The sequence below is a fragment of the Psittacula echo genome (assembly GCF_963264785.1).
Source record: "Psittacula echo genome assembly, chromosome: 16".
NCBI classification, from domain to species: Eukaryota; Metazoa; Chordata; class Aves; order Psittaciformes; family Psittacidae; genus Psittacula; species Psittacula echo.
Window position 1 is genome coordinate 7,403,573 of NC_137752.1, and position 17,796 is coordinate 7,421,368.

Consider the following 17,796-nt stretch of genomic DNA (forward strand, 5'->3'; position numbering starts at 1 on the left):
AAGTTCTACAAGGATGGAGGAAGGCAAATGACAAGATGGCAAAGTCTTTGCATTTTAGGTGTCATAAAACCAGCTCAGTGAGGTAGAAGAATGTTTCCTCCAAAGTAAGGTTTTGTCAAACTCTTTGATTTTGTTAGTAATACAATGTTTCAGGTGATGGATTGGATTCAACACAGTTTTGAAATCTCAGCCTCTCTGGTCACTAGTGACTATGGTGAAAAAGAGAGATCCAAGAAATGAGCTGTTTTGACAGGAATTTGTCTAATGAAAACACTGCTAGCTGTTCCAGATTCTTCCAGCATGGAAAAAAAAACCCCAGATTCTGCAGCCCTGAAAATAGCTGCAAAATGGAATAAGCACCCAGAAAACTCCAGCCACTGCTGAAGTCGGGGCTCGCCCAAATGTGAGCGATTTAAGCTTTGTCTGGAGACACAAAACTGAAGCCCTTACCAATTACAGATGAGTTATCATCAGGTGCCACAGGGACAGTGCAAAGGGGCTGAGTAGTAAAGGATTAGCCAGTGCACACAGAAGTATTGAGCAAGCCGCTACTACCTCTTATTGTGCTCGTGCCAGTGAAAATTCCTTCTTTAGAAGAGAATATTCCATTTTCAAGAGCTCTCAATTTTTTGTTGAAGAAAGGGACTTGGAGCAGCATCCAATCTGTAATCAGTCAGTTCGCCTTTGCAGAAAAGCTCTGAGGAAGAGCTCCTGCTCTTTGGTCCTTTATCTTCTCTGGGTACTCACAGAAATTATATTTCTCAATGGGATTAAAGGGAGGGAGAGGGAGAATTGAAGCCGGGGCAATGCTCAACTAAACCTTATAGACTGCAGTGCTGTATGTAGTAACTTGCCATACCAAAACTGTACCCAACCACACTGCTTCTGTCTCCAGTCAGAACAAGCAGATAAGCTTGGCCCACACTTAAAAAAGATATTCAAGCATTTTGTGTGGGTACGTAACTGCCTAAATGCCAAATTCCCATAGATTTTAGTGGGCATTACAACATAGAATCATAGAATGGTTTGGGTTGGAAGGGACCTTAAAGATCACCTAGTTCCAAGCTTTTGAACAGGATTTACCACAGCCCTAAATGAGGCCATCAGTAATATATCCCATGAATGTATTATCCCTGGTAATGAATCACCAGAAATACACAATGATAAAAGGAGGAATAACAGGCATAGCTCATCCAGGGGTCTCCAAGCTCTTTGCAGCCATTAGTTAAGAGTTCGTTATGATCACTAAGGAAAAAGCTGGCTTTTGTTTGTTTGTTTCAAATGAATACATTAATCATTAGTAAAATATTATGCACTTCATCAAATCTATTAATCACTTGCTATTTGTCAAATAACAGCTCAGTCATATATTATCAGAACAAAACATTTATAATGTGTGTATATCTAGTCATCAGATGATTTATTCAGGCTTTTGTGGACTGAGTTATTGACCAGTTTAAAGCACTGCTCCCTTGGGATGCAAGAACATGTTAGGTTGTGAGCTCTTGGACCATCTTTTTTGTAGTTCAACATCCGACACCACAGAGTCGGATTGAGCAGTCTGGGTTTCCTTTTGACGCTACCTCAATAAACATAGTTAAAACTCTCTTTAGCCAATGCCAGGTCTATCTGAGGTAGGAAAATTCAACTACTAATTCAAGATCGAGCTATGATCTGAGTTCTCCATGTTCTTGCAGGATCAGTGCCTGAGCCCAACACCAAGGTCCTCATCCCTTCTGAGATATCTCAACTATTTAGTGTCTCTCCACCTCCCAGTTGCAGGAAAAGAGGCTTTAGGGATCCTGGTTCACTGCTCTGTGATAGATCACACAGTTTCGGTCACACTGGGAAAGAACAGAGGAGTCCTTTACCAGGTCCCTCCCAGCTCCCTCTCCCGTGCCAGCAAACTGGCCTCCTTCCAAAAGTGCCTCAGCAGAGTGAAACTACGTGACTGACACTCACTGACTGCCCTTGTCATCCGTGACCAGCATCCCAGGAGGCTGCAGCTTCTTCCATGCCTTTATTGGTGTCAAACAGCACAGCCTCTCCCCTGGGTTTTATTAGGCAAGCGGATGCCAAATCACCCAGCTTCCTCCTACTCGATAAAAAATGTTTATAACCCAGTAAATTCTAACATATCAGCAGCTTGTTATAGAGGGAAAAGGTCACTGGGAGAGAAAGGAAAGGGAAAAAAAGAGTGCCCTTCCATCAGAATCTCTGGCTGGGTGTATATGAAGGAGGCAGAGCCAGGAAAACATCTTTTGATATGATAAAGTCTCATAATAGAAAATGTTGCTGCAATACAGGCCTTGTTTCTTCAGATAAATATTTAATATAGATCACTAAAGATTAATCAAGTACAGAAAAGAGTTTTTCCTATGGTTGGTGTAAAGAAAACGTCTTCTTGTTAATCTGTTATGGAACCCAAAATGAGAAAAATCCTATAGAGAGAAATGCAGGGTACAGTTTCCATAGAGAATCGGTGCACCACACCAGGATTTATTTAGTGTGTGGGCAGAGGACTTCCCAGAACCAGCTGCAGCTTGGCATTCATGTGATAAAAATCCCAGTGTAGGAAGAAGCCTCACAGACTCATCCGTGTTCTGCTGATCTGATTCCTGCAAATCCCAGGGTTTCCAGGAATGGTGAGACTGTAACACCTATGGGCTATTGAGAGGGTGCTCCAGCCTGGGTGAAGGCTGTGTAATGGCACATGTACCATCCCAAGCTGCTCCTCCAGGAAAGGGCAGTCAGTTCTTTTGGAGTAAGGTGATGTCCCAAGCTTGCTGTGAGGAAAGAAGCTCCCAGTCTGATCCTGAAGGCTGCTTGCTTTGGCCAGAAGTCCCCATAAGCATCTCCCTGACAGCTTCTCCAAGGCATTGTGGCCATTTCACTGTGCTCCTGACTGTATTGGACAGCAGAGAATCCATGGCGTTGGTGTGAGATTTCCATCTCTCACAGTGCTGGGGTGTGCTTAGTCAGCTCCGTCGTGATGGTGGGACCTCTTTGTTACCTACAACACCGTCCACAGAAACTGTGTTCCCAACCACTTTGCAGCATTAAATAGGACAGTTACAGAGCATAAGTCATAAATAGCAGCAGAGGCAGTATTAGGGAGAAAGTAAGAGTCACAGGCAAAGGAGGAGAGAAAAAAGATCCGATTTCAGCTGAGACTGAAAGGGAACAAACAGTCGATGAGATGGAGAGCTAGATGGGGGTTGCTCCAGATGGCCAGCCCCACTGACGTGAAGCCTCTTGCACCACCAGCATCTTGTGATCAGCTTGTGAAGGAGGGGGGACTGTTTGCTCTTAGATGAGCCGTGGATGTGGGCAGGAGAATCTGGCAGATCTGTCTGTGCTCAGGGATGGGGGAAATAGAGGAGCCCCCTCCTAAATGCGTGTTCTAGAGACCAGAATCAGCTCCGGAGAGAGGGAGGCAGTAACATTTTCCCACCTCTCCAGCAAGCCCTGTCTGGTTGTTTCTCTACAGGTGATAACTTTGTTCTCCTGCTTGACCTTTTCCTGTGGACACCTTTCCTGTTTTGGGAATGTTCATGTCAAACAGTCTCGAAACACTAGTTCGCATGTTCAGCTCTCCCCAGGGCAGAGGCCAAAGGGAGGAAGGTGGGAGGAATCCCACCAGTCATATCCCACTCTGTGCAGTGCTAGGAGGCATTCAGGAAACATAGCTAGGAAGAAGATTAAAAAGCATGGTTAGATAAGGATAGTTGCCTTTATTTTCATGGCGTATGAAACTCAGAGTGTCTCTTTGCTGCCATGCCTAGCTGATCTTGCAGGATACCTCTTTTTTGGGTCACATGGAAGATGGTGGCAGGACAGAAAGGCTTTAGCATCTGGTGTCTCAACCCAAGGAGCATCTAACTAGAAGGACTTTACAGAGTCGCAGCTTCCCATCTCCCGCTCTGTCAGGCACAATGTTTTGCTGTTTGAAGAAATACAGTCCCAAATCTCTAGGACAGGACGGGGAGGTCTTTTTGCAGACCACAGGCCTTAGTAACAGAACCTAAGTAACAACCGAAAACCTAAGTAATAATCCTCTGGTTCTACCACAGTCTGCAGGACTTGCTGCAGGTGTAACCGGATGGCAGGCTCTAGCCTGGGGCTGTCGAGTGGAAAGACTAACAGATTTTCATAGCTGCAGGGCTTCTTGCAGTCATCTAATACGAACCTAATCTGTGCTTAGAACATTTATTTGTGGCATGTGGCACAGATTTGGTCAGGAGAATTGCAACAGCTAAACCACCCTCAGGCTAACCCATGGCTGATCAAGGGGCTCTTCTCTCTGCATACCCTGTGACTGCACTGCAGTTTGGCCCTTGTCACCTTGGCAGGGGCTTTGCCACTCTGCCTCTGCTTGTCATGCTTCGTATTCCTGCTGCACTGAGCCACGGATATAATCCGTGGAACACAAATATGATTCTATAATACGTTTTCTATGCAGCCAGGATAAAATGCCAAAGAGAATCAGAAGACAATCAGTCAGTCAAACTCTGCGCTGCTGATGAGCGCGCTGTTTGTGATGGTTCAGAGCTCAGGAAGATTGAGGCTTTAAATACAGCCACCACCTGCCCTTCCAAACACGGGGCGAGGAGAGATGGGCAGGCAGGGAACGAGGCTCAGGGAAGGGGGAGTACCCAGTGCACCTCCTGTTGGGAATAAGTTAAAACAGGAGCAATATCAAAGCTGCAAAAAGACAGCTCAGTATGGAGTCAGTGCTTCTTATAAGTGGACATCAGCAAGTTAGCCAGGAGCTGGGCTTTGCGAGAGGAGCAGGACAAACGGGTCTGCTGCAGGGCCGTATTTGGCATAAACATGCACTTATTGTGAAGGCCTCTGGGTGATGCTCTTGCACAGGGTCACATAATTGATTCCTCCCACTGAAAGCGGCTTTAAGACACTTCTCCCCCCCAGTATCAGGCTTGCAACAGCCCCTGCACTGGACAAGTTGAAGTTTACTTTAGGTTCTACATCCTGCCACAAGAATATGGTCTGAAGGATGCTAAATCTGTGCTGCTCAGCTCAATGCAGCAGCTGGGGGAGAGGAAAAAGAAAATGAGGGCTGGGAAACATGAAGAAGGGAAGGAATTCCACCAAAGAGCAGGAGAAAGAAGAAAAGTGAGTGCCTTGCTATGGAGGGGAGTGCTAAAAAGCATTCTGCTGGTCCAGAGAAAGTAGAGATGTCCAAGGTAAGGAGGCATGGGTTTCTTCCCCTTCTGCCTGATACTTCCTTGGGCACTGGAAGTTGTGAGGTTCCTATTCAGTAGCAGGAAGCACGAGAACCAGCTCTCTGCCAGACTGCACAGATATTTATAGTTATTTATTTTCCTCCAGTAAGAGTTGGGGGATTCATACTCGCTTTTTTCCCGTCTCCTTTAAGTACTCCAGGCTTGAGTCATATAATTGTATAACTCACAACTTCCATTAAAAAGAAAATAAGAGTAGGCTGTCTTTTAGGATTGCAAAGAAAAGCCAGAAAATATGAGTCTTTAAATCTTAAACCCCAGAAGGCAAATAAACAGCAGTGCAGATATTGTTGTTTTGTTCAGTAGATAAATATATACATATGCATGTGCTTCAAAATGCTGGGGTCCAGTTCATTATGTCTGAACAGAGGCTCAGATGTGCAATAGAACATAATCCTTCATTCAGCCATATGTATGGCTTTTGTTAGCATAGGAGATGATGCTTTTACTTTGCCCAGTCCTCACTCCATAAAATAGATATGAGGGGAGGTCTCCTGCAGCATCTGATGCCCTCAGACCACTTCCAGGATCTTTCCTTGGGGAGATCATGACTTTAACTTAACACATATAAAAAAGCCTACCATGAAAGAAAGCACAGGCAAGAAGGGAAGAACCAGCCCCACAGCCACTCCCACCCAGCCTCGCAAAGGATTCCTGAACCACAGTGAAAGTGCAAAGTAGATACCCACTTAGCCAAAATGAAAATCAGAGATCTCAGAACCCTTTCTAAAGGATAACCCCCTTTACCCTCTATTTCACTCCTTACTAAACTTAAAAACCTCTCCCTACACAACTGAACTCATTCTCCTCCTAAATACGCTTTGAATGGTGAAGCTGTAAATCTCTGCAGCTGGCCCTATCTTGCCCCATAGGAGAGAGTTTTGTATTCAGGGGAAGGGGACTATGCCTTTTGTGCAGCAGCAGGAGTCAGTTCCTGCCCGTAACCATAAGTTTGGGTGGAGGAGTGTAACCCTGCTTAAAGCCTAAGGATCTGGTGGGCTTTGACGCTGCTTTTGCTCATGGGGCTGGATGCTGCTTGCACTGAAGTGGGGAAGGTTTTACTCTTAACTTCTTCAAGACCTGAATTTCACATCTGGATTTTAGCGTGTTAGTGGATTTTACCACTTTTGTAGCTGAATTGAGTGACTTGTGCTTATGTGGCTCTGTGCATGTTGTGGGGCAGTTTTCATGTAGTACCTTTTCACTGAGCTCCCTCCACTATGCAGCAGATTTTATGCCCACAGCATAGGTATAACAACCCCTTTCAGCTATTTAAGATGTGTTTGAGGCTTAGCTAAGAAAGCACACTGATGGCTTTTTTTTCATAGAATCACAGAATGGCTTGGGTTAGAAGGGAGCTTAAAGCTCACCCAGTTCCAAACCCCTGCCATGGGCAGGAACACCTTCCACTAGAGGAGGTTGCTCCAAACCCCATCCAACCTAGCCTTTTTTACACTGAAAGAGTCTCTGGCTATGCTATATTCATAACACGGCAGGAATTCAGACAGGCACAACCTGCAGTGGTACAGACTAGCATTGCTGGAGGCCTCAAAGCTCTTCAACCTTCTCTCCCAGACTATCTGGCACGTTCTTTGCTGATTCGAACACAACAGTCAGCAATCAACACAACCCTCCCAAAGGAAGTGGTTTGCATTTCGTTAGATTGATTTCACAGCCTTTGGGGCCCTATTACCTCATAGAAGATAAATGCTGGGGTGTGCAGTGGATCCTTCTCTCTTTTGCTATAGATAAGGTTCAACACCAACTTTTGCAAGGCTCCAACTCATTCCATGTTTTTCTACTGCTTGCATGTGGCTCTGATGTCCTCCGAAAGGGTTGGGATTTGGGAATCTATGTGTGGTGGTTTTGATAGGTGAGTACTTCTGCTCTGTGACTCTTGTGGGGTTGTGTTTGTACATCGCCATCACCACCATCATCATTAGCCTTACTGAGTGTGATGAGAGAAGCAGGGCAGGTAGAGAGGACCCTGGGGACAGGATAAACGGGCAGCAAATTTAGCCTTCACCCCACCATCTCCTTTAGTCCTTGCTCATGAAATACTTTGGCCTCCCTCTAATACTTTTGCCTCTGGGTTAATTTTGTCCATGATTGTCCTGTATGCTGGATCTCTCCCTTGGAGAAGTTGTACATCTCCTGCTACCTTCAGCAAGTGACAGCTTCTCTGCCTACAGTGACACATTTAAAAGTGCTTTGAGATCCATGTATCAAAGTCACAAGTAACAGCTCAAGGAAACGTGACTCATGACTGGGAAATTGCTAAGCATGTGCCTGAACAACCAAATGCTTCAAAGCTTCACAAATGGATCCCAGCAAACAAAAGCATTTGCAGTCACTACTCCTTGTTCCCTCGATAGGACAGGGCAAAAAAGAAAGCTTTTCCTTTGTGACCTGTTGCACAAAAAACACGATTATCTTTTCATTGCAGCCCACTTTGCAACATGCAAAGAGATTGCTTTCTTCAGGAGTTTGTGAGCTTGGATTTTACTGTAGTCTTCTTATTGCCTCCATCAAAACATGTCTGAGTTGGAAACGGCACGGCTAGGAATGAAAATTAAATACATCAAACCTGATTCTTGTTGAAATGAGGATTTTTTTGGAGCAACCAGGGAATGTTCAAGGCTTTCTCACTGCTTGTGTTCAGGGGTTTTTTTTGCTAAAGAGGGCTGTAGTCTGAGGAAATGGGTCACCTTTTTCCTAGAGAAAATTTCTCCCATTTTACTGTAATTCTGAAATGTCACAGGCTTTTTGGGACAGGGTTTGGGCTTTTTTTCAATCTTCACCAAAGCACAAATGTCTTTGATTATGGATGGCTTGAATTTTGCTGCTGTTACACTCTGCAGCCTAATTATTTCAGCGCTTCACCTCTTACCTTCTGCCCTTCAATAGTAATTTCAGGCCCAGTCACCATCTGAATCCTATCCCAAGAGAGGACAGTCTCTGCATACACCAGCTGTGCATATCCCTGCTTGCTGGTTGTCACTGTTAAAATAGCAACCCTTGGTGAACGGCCTGAACTGAACAGCACAGCTTGAAAACTGAAGGGCTGTTGAGCCACAGCTCTCAGGATGAAGGCACAGAAATGCGTGAGGAAACATGAGAGGAAACCAGTTTTCTCCTAAACCAACTTGGAGGAAGTGTCACAGCTATAGGAATAAAGTAGAAAGCGTCGGTGTGGGAGGGGATTGTGGTTTTATGAGGTCAAAACACTTTTTGTTCACTTGCATTTAGACTTCCATCAAGTACTTGTGAATGCACTATTGCTTGCAGCAGCATGGGTGATGAAGGTTGCTAGTCCTCATCACACCTCCTGAGTTATTCTGAGGCTGTGACCATGTAGTTGGATCTAGGTATGGCTTGAGGAGCAAGCAGTGATTGGTCTGTCCTGTTGCATCTCAGCAGGCCATGATTTCCCTACACATTCTCTACATGCAGCCTACATCATGCCCTTCCAGCTGAAGGATATTCCCTGGCAGGGAAGGTTATGGATGCCTTCACTTCACTTAACCTGGACCCAAGTCCCTCATGTGGCCTGCAGCAACAGATCCCTGATGTAAACAGGTGGCTTTGCCAACTGGTGAAGTCTTTAGGCATCCAAGCCACCCACCAGCACCAGCCTTACATGATCACTCATGTCTCCATCAGCTGAGAATGACTCAGGGGCAAGGGGATGAGTGAGATGGGACAGCTTTCCCGTTTTCCCATCACTGCCTGTCCTTGCTGAGCCCACAAGCGTGGTAGCTGTGCCCAGGTGGCTCTGCCAGGATGGCCTTGAGGGCACAGCTAGGGATAGGAGGCAGGAGGGGCTTTGTATTTAAACATCACTTTTCTTGTTTCCTCCTGAAACCAGTGAATTTGAGCCTTTGCCAAGTGAGCAGCACAACTGACCAGAGGGGGAGTGATGTCTCCATTTCCGAACAACAGCTCAAGGTTTGAAACACGGCTCCATGCTGTGTTGGAGGAAAAAATTGTGGGTTTGGAGTTAAAAAAGGGTAATCAAGGCTAAATTCCTGATCTTTGCTCTCCCAGCATTGATAAATGCTGTGCTTAATTTGCCAGTTGAGCAGTAGCCAGATACCCTTGCCTGTAATGTGAGAAATTAAGGTTCAAGTCCACATTTCTCACAGTTATTTCATCTGAGCTGGCTGTGAATCATAGGTCAATAGCAAAGCTCAGGGTTACAGTGGCATGGGCTGAGGTTATCAGCTTGCTACAGCTAGAAGGGAGAGAAGCCTGTGGTCCACACACCTGTATCTTCAGGAAGTAAAGCAAGTGCAAATTAATGAAATTACTTGTTCCAAATCAAGTTCTTGTTAAAGCCTTTGATTTGTGCTGTTGTGTTCATATGAACACTGGTAGGCAGTGAATATAAAGATGAATTTTGGGGCAGGGGTCCATGGGGTGAAGAGTGCTCACCATGACTTAGCATGGGAGAGTCCTCCCCTGGGTGATGTTAGGCACACTATAAATGAAAGTCTTTCTGCTGGTCTTGCATTTCAAACTTGCTTTTAGAAGCAACAGGTTTACATGCTTTCATGTACTGCTTACCCATAGGAGGAGGGAGTTTAAACTTCAGGAGTTTAGTTCTCTAACCTACTAGAGTCCAAAACCATCAATGTGAAAAGGTCTCTCTTAGTTGTCTTACCTTCCCTTCCAACCTGTTGTTGGCTAAAATCAATCGACTGATGCATGCCACAAGCTCTCTAGACAAGGACTGTATGTTGAGCAAAGCAGTGCACAAGAAGGGAAATGGAAGAAGTGTGGAGAAGAGAACCTGAAATCATACAGATTATCGCAGGTTTCCTCAAAGCTCTCTAAAATTCCTTTAGTGAATCAGATGTTTCCATCTGTTGCCTCAAGTGTTGCTCTTCGAAAGCAGCTTCTTGAGAGCTCCTTGACTTCCCAGGATCTGCTTGATCCTGAATTCTGAGTCAAACTCATAGAAATCTAAATCAAGGAGATCACGCTATGAAAATGTCAGTGCTGTTGTAATCACAACTACAGAACTCAGAATGCCTGGTTCATAGATGTGTTTCTCTAGGCTAGCTCAGGTATTTTAATGGGGAATTGGTCTGGCTGTATCTCTTGTGATTTTTATCCTGATTCATAGTGAATGAATGGGTGTCTCTATTGTCCATTGCAGTGCTTGGAGCACAGGACCCTGCAGCCTACTAGAATAGCTTCCTCAGTAGCTTAATAAACCATGTCTGGTTTAGGTAAGCTTTTAGGATGAAAACAGCAACAGGACAGAACATTTCCTCTTGCTGATAATGTTTGCTAAGCTGCAGCAGTGCTAACAATGCTGGGAGCTCTTGTAGACATGTCACTCCAGCTTCCAGCAGCTGGTATCAACCACAATGTAAATTGTAGTGGATTAGAAGTGCCTTTAGCCCAATGCTCAAACCAGCTGAAATGGTGTTAACAGTAATGGGAACCACTTAAAGCAAGTCTCCAAGGGTGGACAAGGCTTAAGTAGGCTGGTGTTGGAAAGGGTGTCTGTAGAGCCTGAGGTGCATGCTTTTTGCAATGAAATCCACCCAAAGAACACTATGGGAAAAGTTGAGAGGAATAAATGTCCCACAAGTAGTTTGCATTGTAACTGAAGGGTGGGAAGAAAGGGAATGTAGCAGCTGGCTTGGGTGAAATGTGGTAACAGATGAATAGATGAGAGATGAAGGTAGCTGGTGAGTTAACACAGTAAATTCTAAACTTCAGAGTAACCTGAGGCTGCATAAACATGTAACTCGGAGGTGACTATTTGGTTTGGGGGGTAGTAACCTACTTCACCATGTTTGCTTGTGATTGATCACAATGTTGCTATGTTTAGATCTGAAGTCAGAGCTAGGAATCATAGTCATGGCCTGTCCACAATCAAATTCAGTAATAAGCAGCCTTTGTAATGATCAGATTTAATGGCCTGTCTCTTAACTTGTACTTACCTATGCTGAATCCCTCTGTTTTGACTCTCTAGTAATACGTTTATTCCAGCTTCATCTTTCTTTAAACAAATCAGTGTTCTCAGCACCCAACAATTACATGTTGCCTCCCAAGAGAGCCAAGTGTAGTCCTATCCTAAGCGAGAGCACAAGGCTCAGAGTCACGTCTGCCTGATTGGTTTTTAATTCAGTGCTGGAACAATCTGTTTACCTGGGTGCTTTCAAGGGCATAGCAAATCCTCCTAACTTTGAAGTAATTTCTTGTTGCTTCTTGCAAACTTCAGGTCATTCTGGATCTATTACTTGTCCCCACTCACCTTCTATGGAAATAAATAAACCCCAAACCCCTCTGAGTTTTCAACCACAGTTCATGTTTTTAAGGAAAATATTAGAGATGAAACCTCTGTTTGTAGCAGGAAAATCCAACAGGATTAAATTATTGCCTAGAAAAAGGAAGTAGTGAGGTTTTGGACACCTCAGCCAATACCAAACACGTGGCCAAAGCATGTAGACCAAGGGAAAAAAAACACAACAAAAGATTTATCCAGTGTCCTTTGCAAGCAGTAAGGTGAAGGAGAAAGTAGTTCAGAAGCAGTGTTTTATCAGCCATATGATTGAGTGATCTAAACACCGATAGTCTTCTCCTTGGGTTCAGTCTTATCACAGCAAACGTCCTTATAGGAGTAAAACTGCTGCTGCCAGCACAGCATTTATCAATAGATCAATAGTCAATTTATTTATCTTATTCACCTGCCAGCTGTCATCTGCTTGCCTGTCTGCTTGCCTGCTTGTTAAGCTGAAAGCCTGACAGCATTTTGCATAAGTGATTTCTTTTTCATACTTCTCTGAAATTAGATTTTGGTGAGGGCTTTTTTTTGCTCTCTCTTTTATGGCAGAGCTTCAGCCTCTAATTTGGAACTAGTTTGAATCTACGGACTGGAGTTTTCTTAAATAGATTAGGGGGGATGAGTGCCAAACCCTCACAGGAAACTAATTCTTGTAGGTCCTTTGAAAAGCTCAGCTTTGAAGACTGGCTTCTTCATGGTGGCCTAGTTAGAGAGGAGGCCAAACTGCAGAGGAAACTGCTAAAGGAATATCACACTGCTCAGCCTGGGGCTGTCTGGCATTTTGAGGGCACAGACTAGAAATAAACCATGGCTGACCCCATCATAATCACAGATACCACACACACACCCCCACCCCCATACAGACACATTAAGGCAGCCCTGGCAGTAAAAGATAAGCATTATAGTGCTGCTGTCATGCTCATATCCTGCCCCCATGGTGTTGTTTGCAGAGTCAAGGGCTCACAGTAACCTGGAAGAGCTGTCACCCTGAGGACTGGAGATAACTATTCCTTTGTGCAGCTTATGATCAGGACAATTGGGCTAAGAAAAGGAAAGACAAAGACTTCCAAACCAACAGCTTTGTTGTAGCAGCACCTGGAATGGTTCTGGAAGACTTTGGGCCAAGTTTCTGGTGTGAATACAAAACTTGTTTTTCACCTGTTTTTCACAGGCTTAAAATCTGTTTTGGTTCACATTCATTCTAATGACTAATAACACTTGTTTGCAATGTACATAGGAGTCTCTGAAAACGTCTGTCTTGATGATGGTGAGATGTTTGGATGAAAAGACAGTGCAGAGACATGTCTAGGCAGATGCTATTGTATATACACCAAAAGCCAAGACAGCAAGAAAGCTCTTGGAGTTCTCTGGCTAAGGATCCTAGTGACAACAGAGTCAATAATGTGTGCAATATACCAGGTAGAGAACATTGTGATGTTTGTATCTTGTGCTGTCACTGAAGAGTGTGCTGCCTTTGGAGAGGCTCTGTCTGCTCATCACCTACCCAAGCTTTTGATGGCGTTTCAGCTGTGATCTATAAGAAAGATAACTGCTGAACAGAAAGGAGCTGCTGCCTTTTCCTTGCCCAGTTCCCAGGGAGCACTGGGGCTGCTCCTGTTTGCTGAGTGTGCACTGTGAGTGGGATGCACTAACTGCCCTGCAGGCAATCCATCCAGCAGCAGGAGGTGCTGGGGTGTTCCAGTCAGCATGACAGCTACAGGCTTTGTTCAGTGCCATCCTGCTCTGCTTTTTCCCTTTTCAAACAGACTCCGTCTCGAGCATTGTTTAATGCATTTAATTTCTTTCTGGTTTCGAATGCCAGCCCCTGAGGTCTGTACTGAACTTGTTTCTTCACTCACATCTTTTAGTTGTCTTGGCCATTTGAAAATGGAGAATTTAATTTGCTCTGATAGCTTCTCTCTTTCAGACTTCCCTCCCTGGGTAGAGATGCTCATGCCCTTGGACTCTCCTCATCTCTCTGCTGATGCAGCAGTGGGTCTGGGTGATGCACCCATTCAAGGCTTTTGGCTTTTCCTCCCTTTTCAGTATTTTCTCTTGCTTTTTCCTGTTTCCCTGGAGGGGTCATAGTGCCACTGAGACAACCCTGGTGGCCCCCTCTCTCTGACATGTATGGCCTTGATGCAAACTATGAAGGGGCAAGCGTTTTCTGAGCTATAGCCATATACAAATAGAACATCCACTTACTGTTACAGGGAGGAAGGGCTGAGATATGCATTTCCTGAGGCAGTACTTCATCCCTCTATTTCCTCTCCTTTCCCCCTTTTGGCATTAGCACTTCCTACCCCTTCCAGCCATTAGAAGAGTCAACTCTTCAGTGCTCTCATCAGACATTAGAGAGCAGACTCTCCTTTGCTGACCTGGCATGCATCTACCTGGGCACACTCCACATTAGCATGGGCTGTCTACACTGGCGAGACATTAGAGCATAAACAAGTGCCTCTCCCCACACTGTTCAGACGTTAGGTCATAGTTTCTCCTTATCCCATCTCTGCATCAGAGATACAGACTCTTCCTCCTTCTTACTAAGAGGTTTATCGTCTCTCCAAAGCCCTTAAAAGCTTCCCCACTGGCAGACATTCAGGTCCTTGCTGGGGGTTTCCCCTGAGGGTCAGGAGACTGTACTAATCTTAACTGTACCATGGAGTGCCATCATAATCCTGGTCAAGTTTGGCAACTTCTTCATCTGGAAAATGAGCAGGCAACAGTGCACTATTTCTCTTTATAAGTGCCTTGAGACCTGTAGAGGCTTCACCTGTGCTTTCCAGGCAGTGTCATCAAGACTGTGGTGTCCCTGGTGGCACTGAGAAGCAATGAGAGTGAAATGGGGTCTGAGAGTGATTTCTGGGAGGAAAGATTTCAATGCCCTTTTGCACGCAACATCCCTGAGTCCAAGGCCTTGGTAAATCATCCAAAGACTCCCAGATTGAAGGAATCAATGGAGACAGATAAGAGTACACTTACCAGTGCCATGAACTCAGTTTGGGACAATAGCAGCTGCTTCTGCAGGAAATGCAATTCAGTCCCGCATCGCAAGCTAATAGAAAGCCTGTTCTTGGAGGTGTTTTATCACAGACTTCAGGAGTTACAGGTTGGATCATTCCAAAGGTCAGTGCTATACAGTTCACTGCAAATGTATTTCACCTTTTTTACCACCTCAGTAATGCTAAGTAATTTCACTAGACATATCCATTAATGTTAAGTCTATTTTCTAAATCTCTACCACCATCTTGACCTCAGGTGCATCTTCCAGCACAGAGTTCTATAGGTTGTATGGAAGATGGCTAATATTAAAGGCTTGCTTTCAATATACAATCCTCTGGAAGTGGGGAAGCCAAACTTAAAGTGTATTTTTGGTCATTGATCAGGATACCAGATCATTTGCCTGAGCAATCCCAACCAGAGAAAGATACAGCCAAATGCTATGCAAAACCTTGGAAAAAAAACTTGGGAAATATCACTAAATAAATTAAAATAATGCATAAATTATAGGTAATGGCAACTGGCTCATGGATATTCTATGAGCAGAAGATAAACATCTAAGTTAGTTGCATAAATTATTCATCATAACGTATTTGCTCAGCTTTTCTCATCAGCTATGAAAGCCACACATCCAAATGTTAGGAAAGTATAACAGATCTGGGCTTTTGCCTCAACTCTATGCCCTACGAGCAGGAAGCCCCGGGGAGGGGTGACATACATAGGAAGTAAGGGGGGCAAAAGTTGTTTTAGATGTGGATTCTGCTAAAGGCTTCTCTTCTGCATGAACAGGGACTGGAATTGTCTCCTGGCACCAGGCAAGGCTGAAGATATGGCAATGATTTCTTTTGAACTCCTCCTTTTGCCTCCTGCCAGCGGTATAATCAGATGCTGTTGGACCTCATGTAAAAAATGAACCAACTTTCCCTTTGAATACGCCATTTACCACATTTTCAGTCTCTGTTCCTACCTTCTCCCATCTTCATTGTTCACTGCTTTCCTGTTTTACAGGAAGTAATAATTGTCTCTTTGCAGAGAAGCACAGATGGCATTTTTCCTATGCTTGCTAGTGATAATCTTTATGATAGCAACATGGGAATCTCTATTTATTATGAACCTTGCCTGTTTTGCAGCTCTCAGATATACCTCTTCCCATGCAGTGTAACTGCTGAAGGGACCACTCCTCCCTCATGCAAAGGGGATTTCCTTGTATAGTTAGATCTGGGATTGCAACGCAAATTGGGAATAAGAGCAACCTCTCCCTGTAATGTCAGACAGAAGCTATCTATCTTTACTTTTAAGGTTTTATCTATCCCAAAAATCAAGTGTGGGACCCCCAAATGTATCCCTTCCTCACCTCCTAAGTACTGGGATTGGACGCTATTCTGGGATAGCAGATGAAACCCCATGTGTTCCACTCCATACAGTGAATACATTGGTAACATACTGATTATCTGCAGACAACTTCAGAGCCAATGGTCGGTTTCTCCACTCCTTGTAGTAAGATCCTGGTGTAAAGGTTATTTTTGGTGGGTTTTCTGCCCTTTTGATGGGTTTTTCTAGCTAAGACCATTGTTCCTGTGGATTTCAAGGTTTGAGACTAATGGCTTTTTGGATGAGGTAAGAAGAGTGCTTTGTTTTGGCATTTTTACTTGGCTTGTGAAAGCCTGGGAGCTGCAGAGGGGGCTTTAGCTCAGGTGTAAAGAGGTATTTAAGTAACAAGCTGGCACTTTCTTGTTTTAATGAGTGCAGCTACTGCTGGGCAGCCTGGGGTGCTGTGATGGGGTGCAATCTAAATGCATGCATAATTGCCTTAAGTAAAACAACCTGATGCACCCAAAGTAGGATCAATCTGGGAGAAAAAGATCTGTTTTGGGATCCTGGCTTTGTAACTTAGAGCATCTTCTAAACATGCCTGCTTATCAGGTTCTCTACCTGCAAATTGGGATTACTGGTGCTGGGTGACTCAGTTTGATAGGAAATGCAAGGTATCATCATTTCTATCAAAATGAGTCAGACTGGGTGTCATGGACTAACTCACACCACCAAAACAGGGTTGGCCTATAGGATCCCACTGAGAATACCAAGTCCTAGTAAAGGTTTCCAATTAGTTTTTCATTAATTCTTAGGTTACAGCTTGAGCTGGGTGCCTCTGAAAAGGGACCCCTACTCCAACTCATGCCTCTCATACCACCAGCACTCATCCCCAAGTCCAACCACTTAATACTGGTCAGTGGCCTCTCATTTCCTTATGGGCTTGCCTTCTTCTGAAGGTACTTTGTTCTGTTGGAATTGTCTCCTTGGTCCTTACCTTCTTTATCCCACTTGTAACTGCTAAATCCAGCTGGTTCTGTGTAAGCAGCATTAATGTCCTCATAGTTTACTCTCAGTCAGCTCTTGCAGCCGGAGACTTCAGCTACTTCAGCTGCTAATGTTAAGCCACTAACGCTCTACAGGACTATTCAGAGAGAACAGTTAATCTGATTTCTTCTGTAGCACTGGGGTAGAGTTCATTTTCCCATAGTAACCAGTATGGGCCGACGGTTTAGTTTCGTGTTGGAAACACAGTTGCAATCCCGGGATGTTTGTACTGGAAACTGTTGCCAATCCCGGGATGTTTTGGTTCCTACTGCAAACGGCGTTGCCAGCCCCGGGCTGTTGGGCTCCTGCTGAGCAGCGCTTGCACAGCCATTGACACAGCGCTGCCCGCTCCTCACACCCCAGCAGGCAGCTGAGGGGGCACAAGGGGTTGGGGGGGACACAGCCGGGACAGCCGATCCCGACTGACCCAAGGGGTATCCCAGACCGTATGGAATCGTGCTCAGCGTATAGAGCTGGGGAAGGAGGAGGAAGGGGGATGTTGGGAGTGATGGTGTTTGTCTTCCCAAGTCACCCTTACATGTGATGGAGCTTTGGTGTCCTGGGGATGTTGAGCACCCGCCTGACTATGGGAAGTGTGAATGGATTCCTTGGTTCGCTTTGCTTCTACTTTACCCATTAAACTGTCTTTATCTCAACCCATGAGTTTTCTCACCTTTCTGATTCTTTCCTCCATCCTACTGAAGGGGCAGTTAGCAAGTGGCTGTGTGGGGCTCAGTTGCCAGCTGGGGTTAAACCCCAACACCTATTACTTAGAGCTTTGTCTTAAACCCGAGCTACAGGAATAAGTGAATGAAAAGTGACAAAGAAGCCTCTGACTTGATTATTTGGGAGAGAGCTTAAGATGGTGCAGGT

General features: G+C 44.8%; 1 protein-coding gene across 1 annotated transcript in view; it reads left to right on the forward strand.

Annotated features, from left to right (window-relative positions):
* Positions 1–17,796, forward strand: part of BRINP1 (BMP/retinoic acid inducible neural specific 1) — a gene marked incomplete at its 5' end in the record, with an annotated part of 59,846 nt that overhangs the window by 13,967 nt on the left and 28,083 nt on the right. The window lies entirely within an intron of this gene.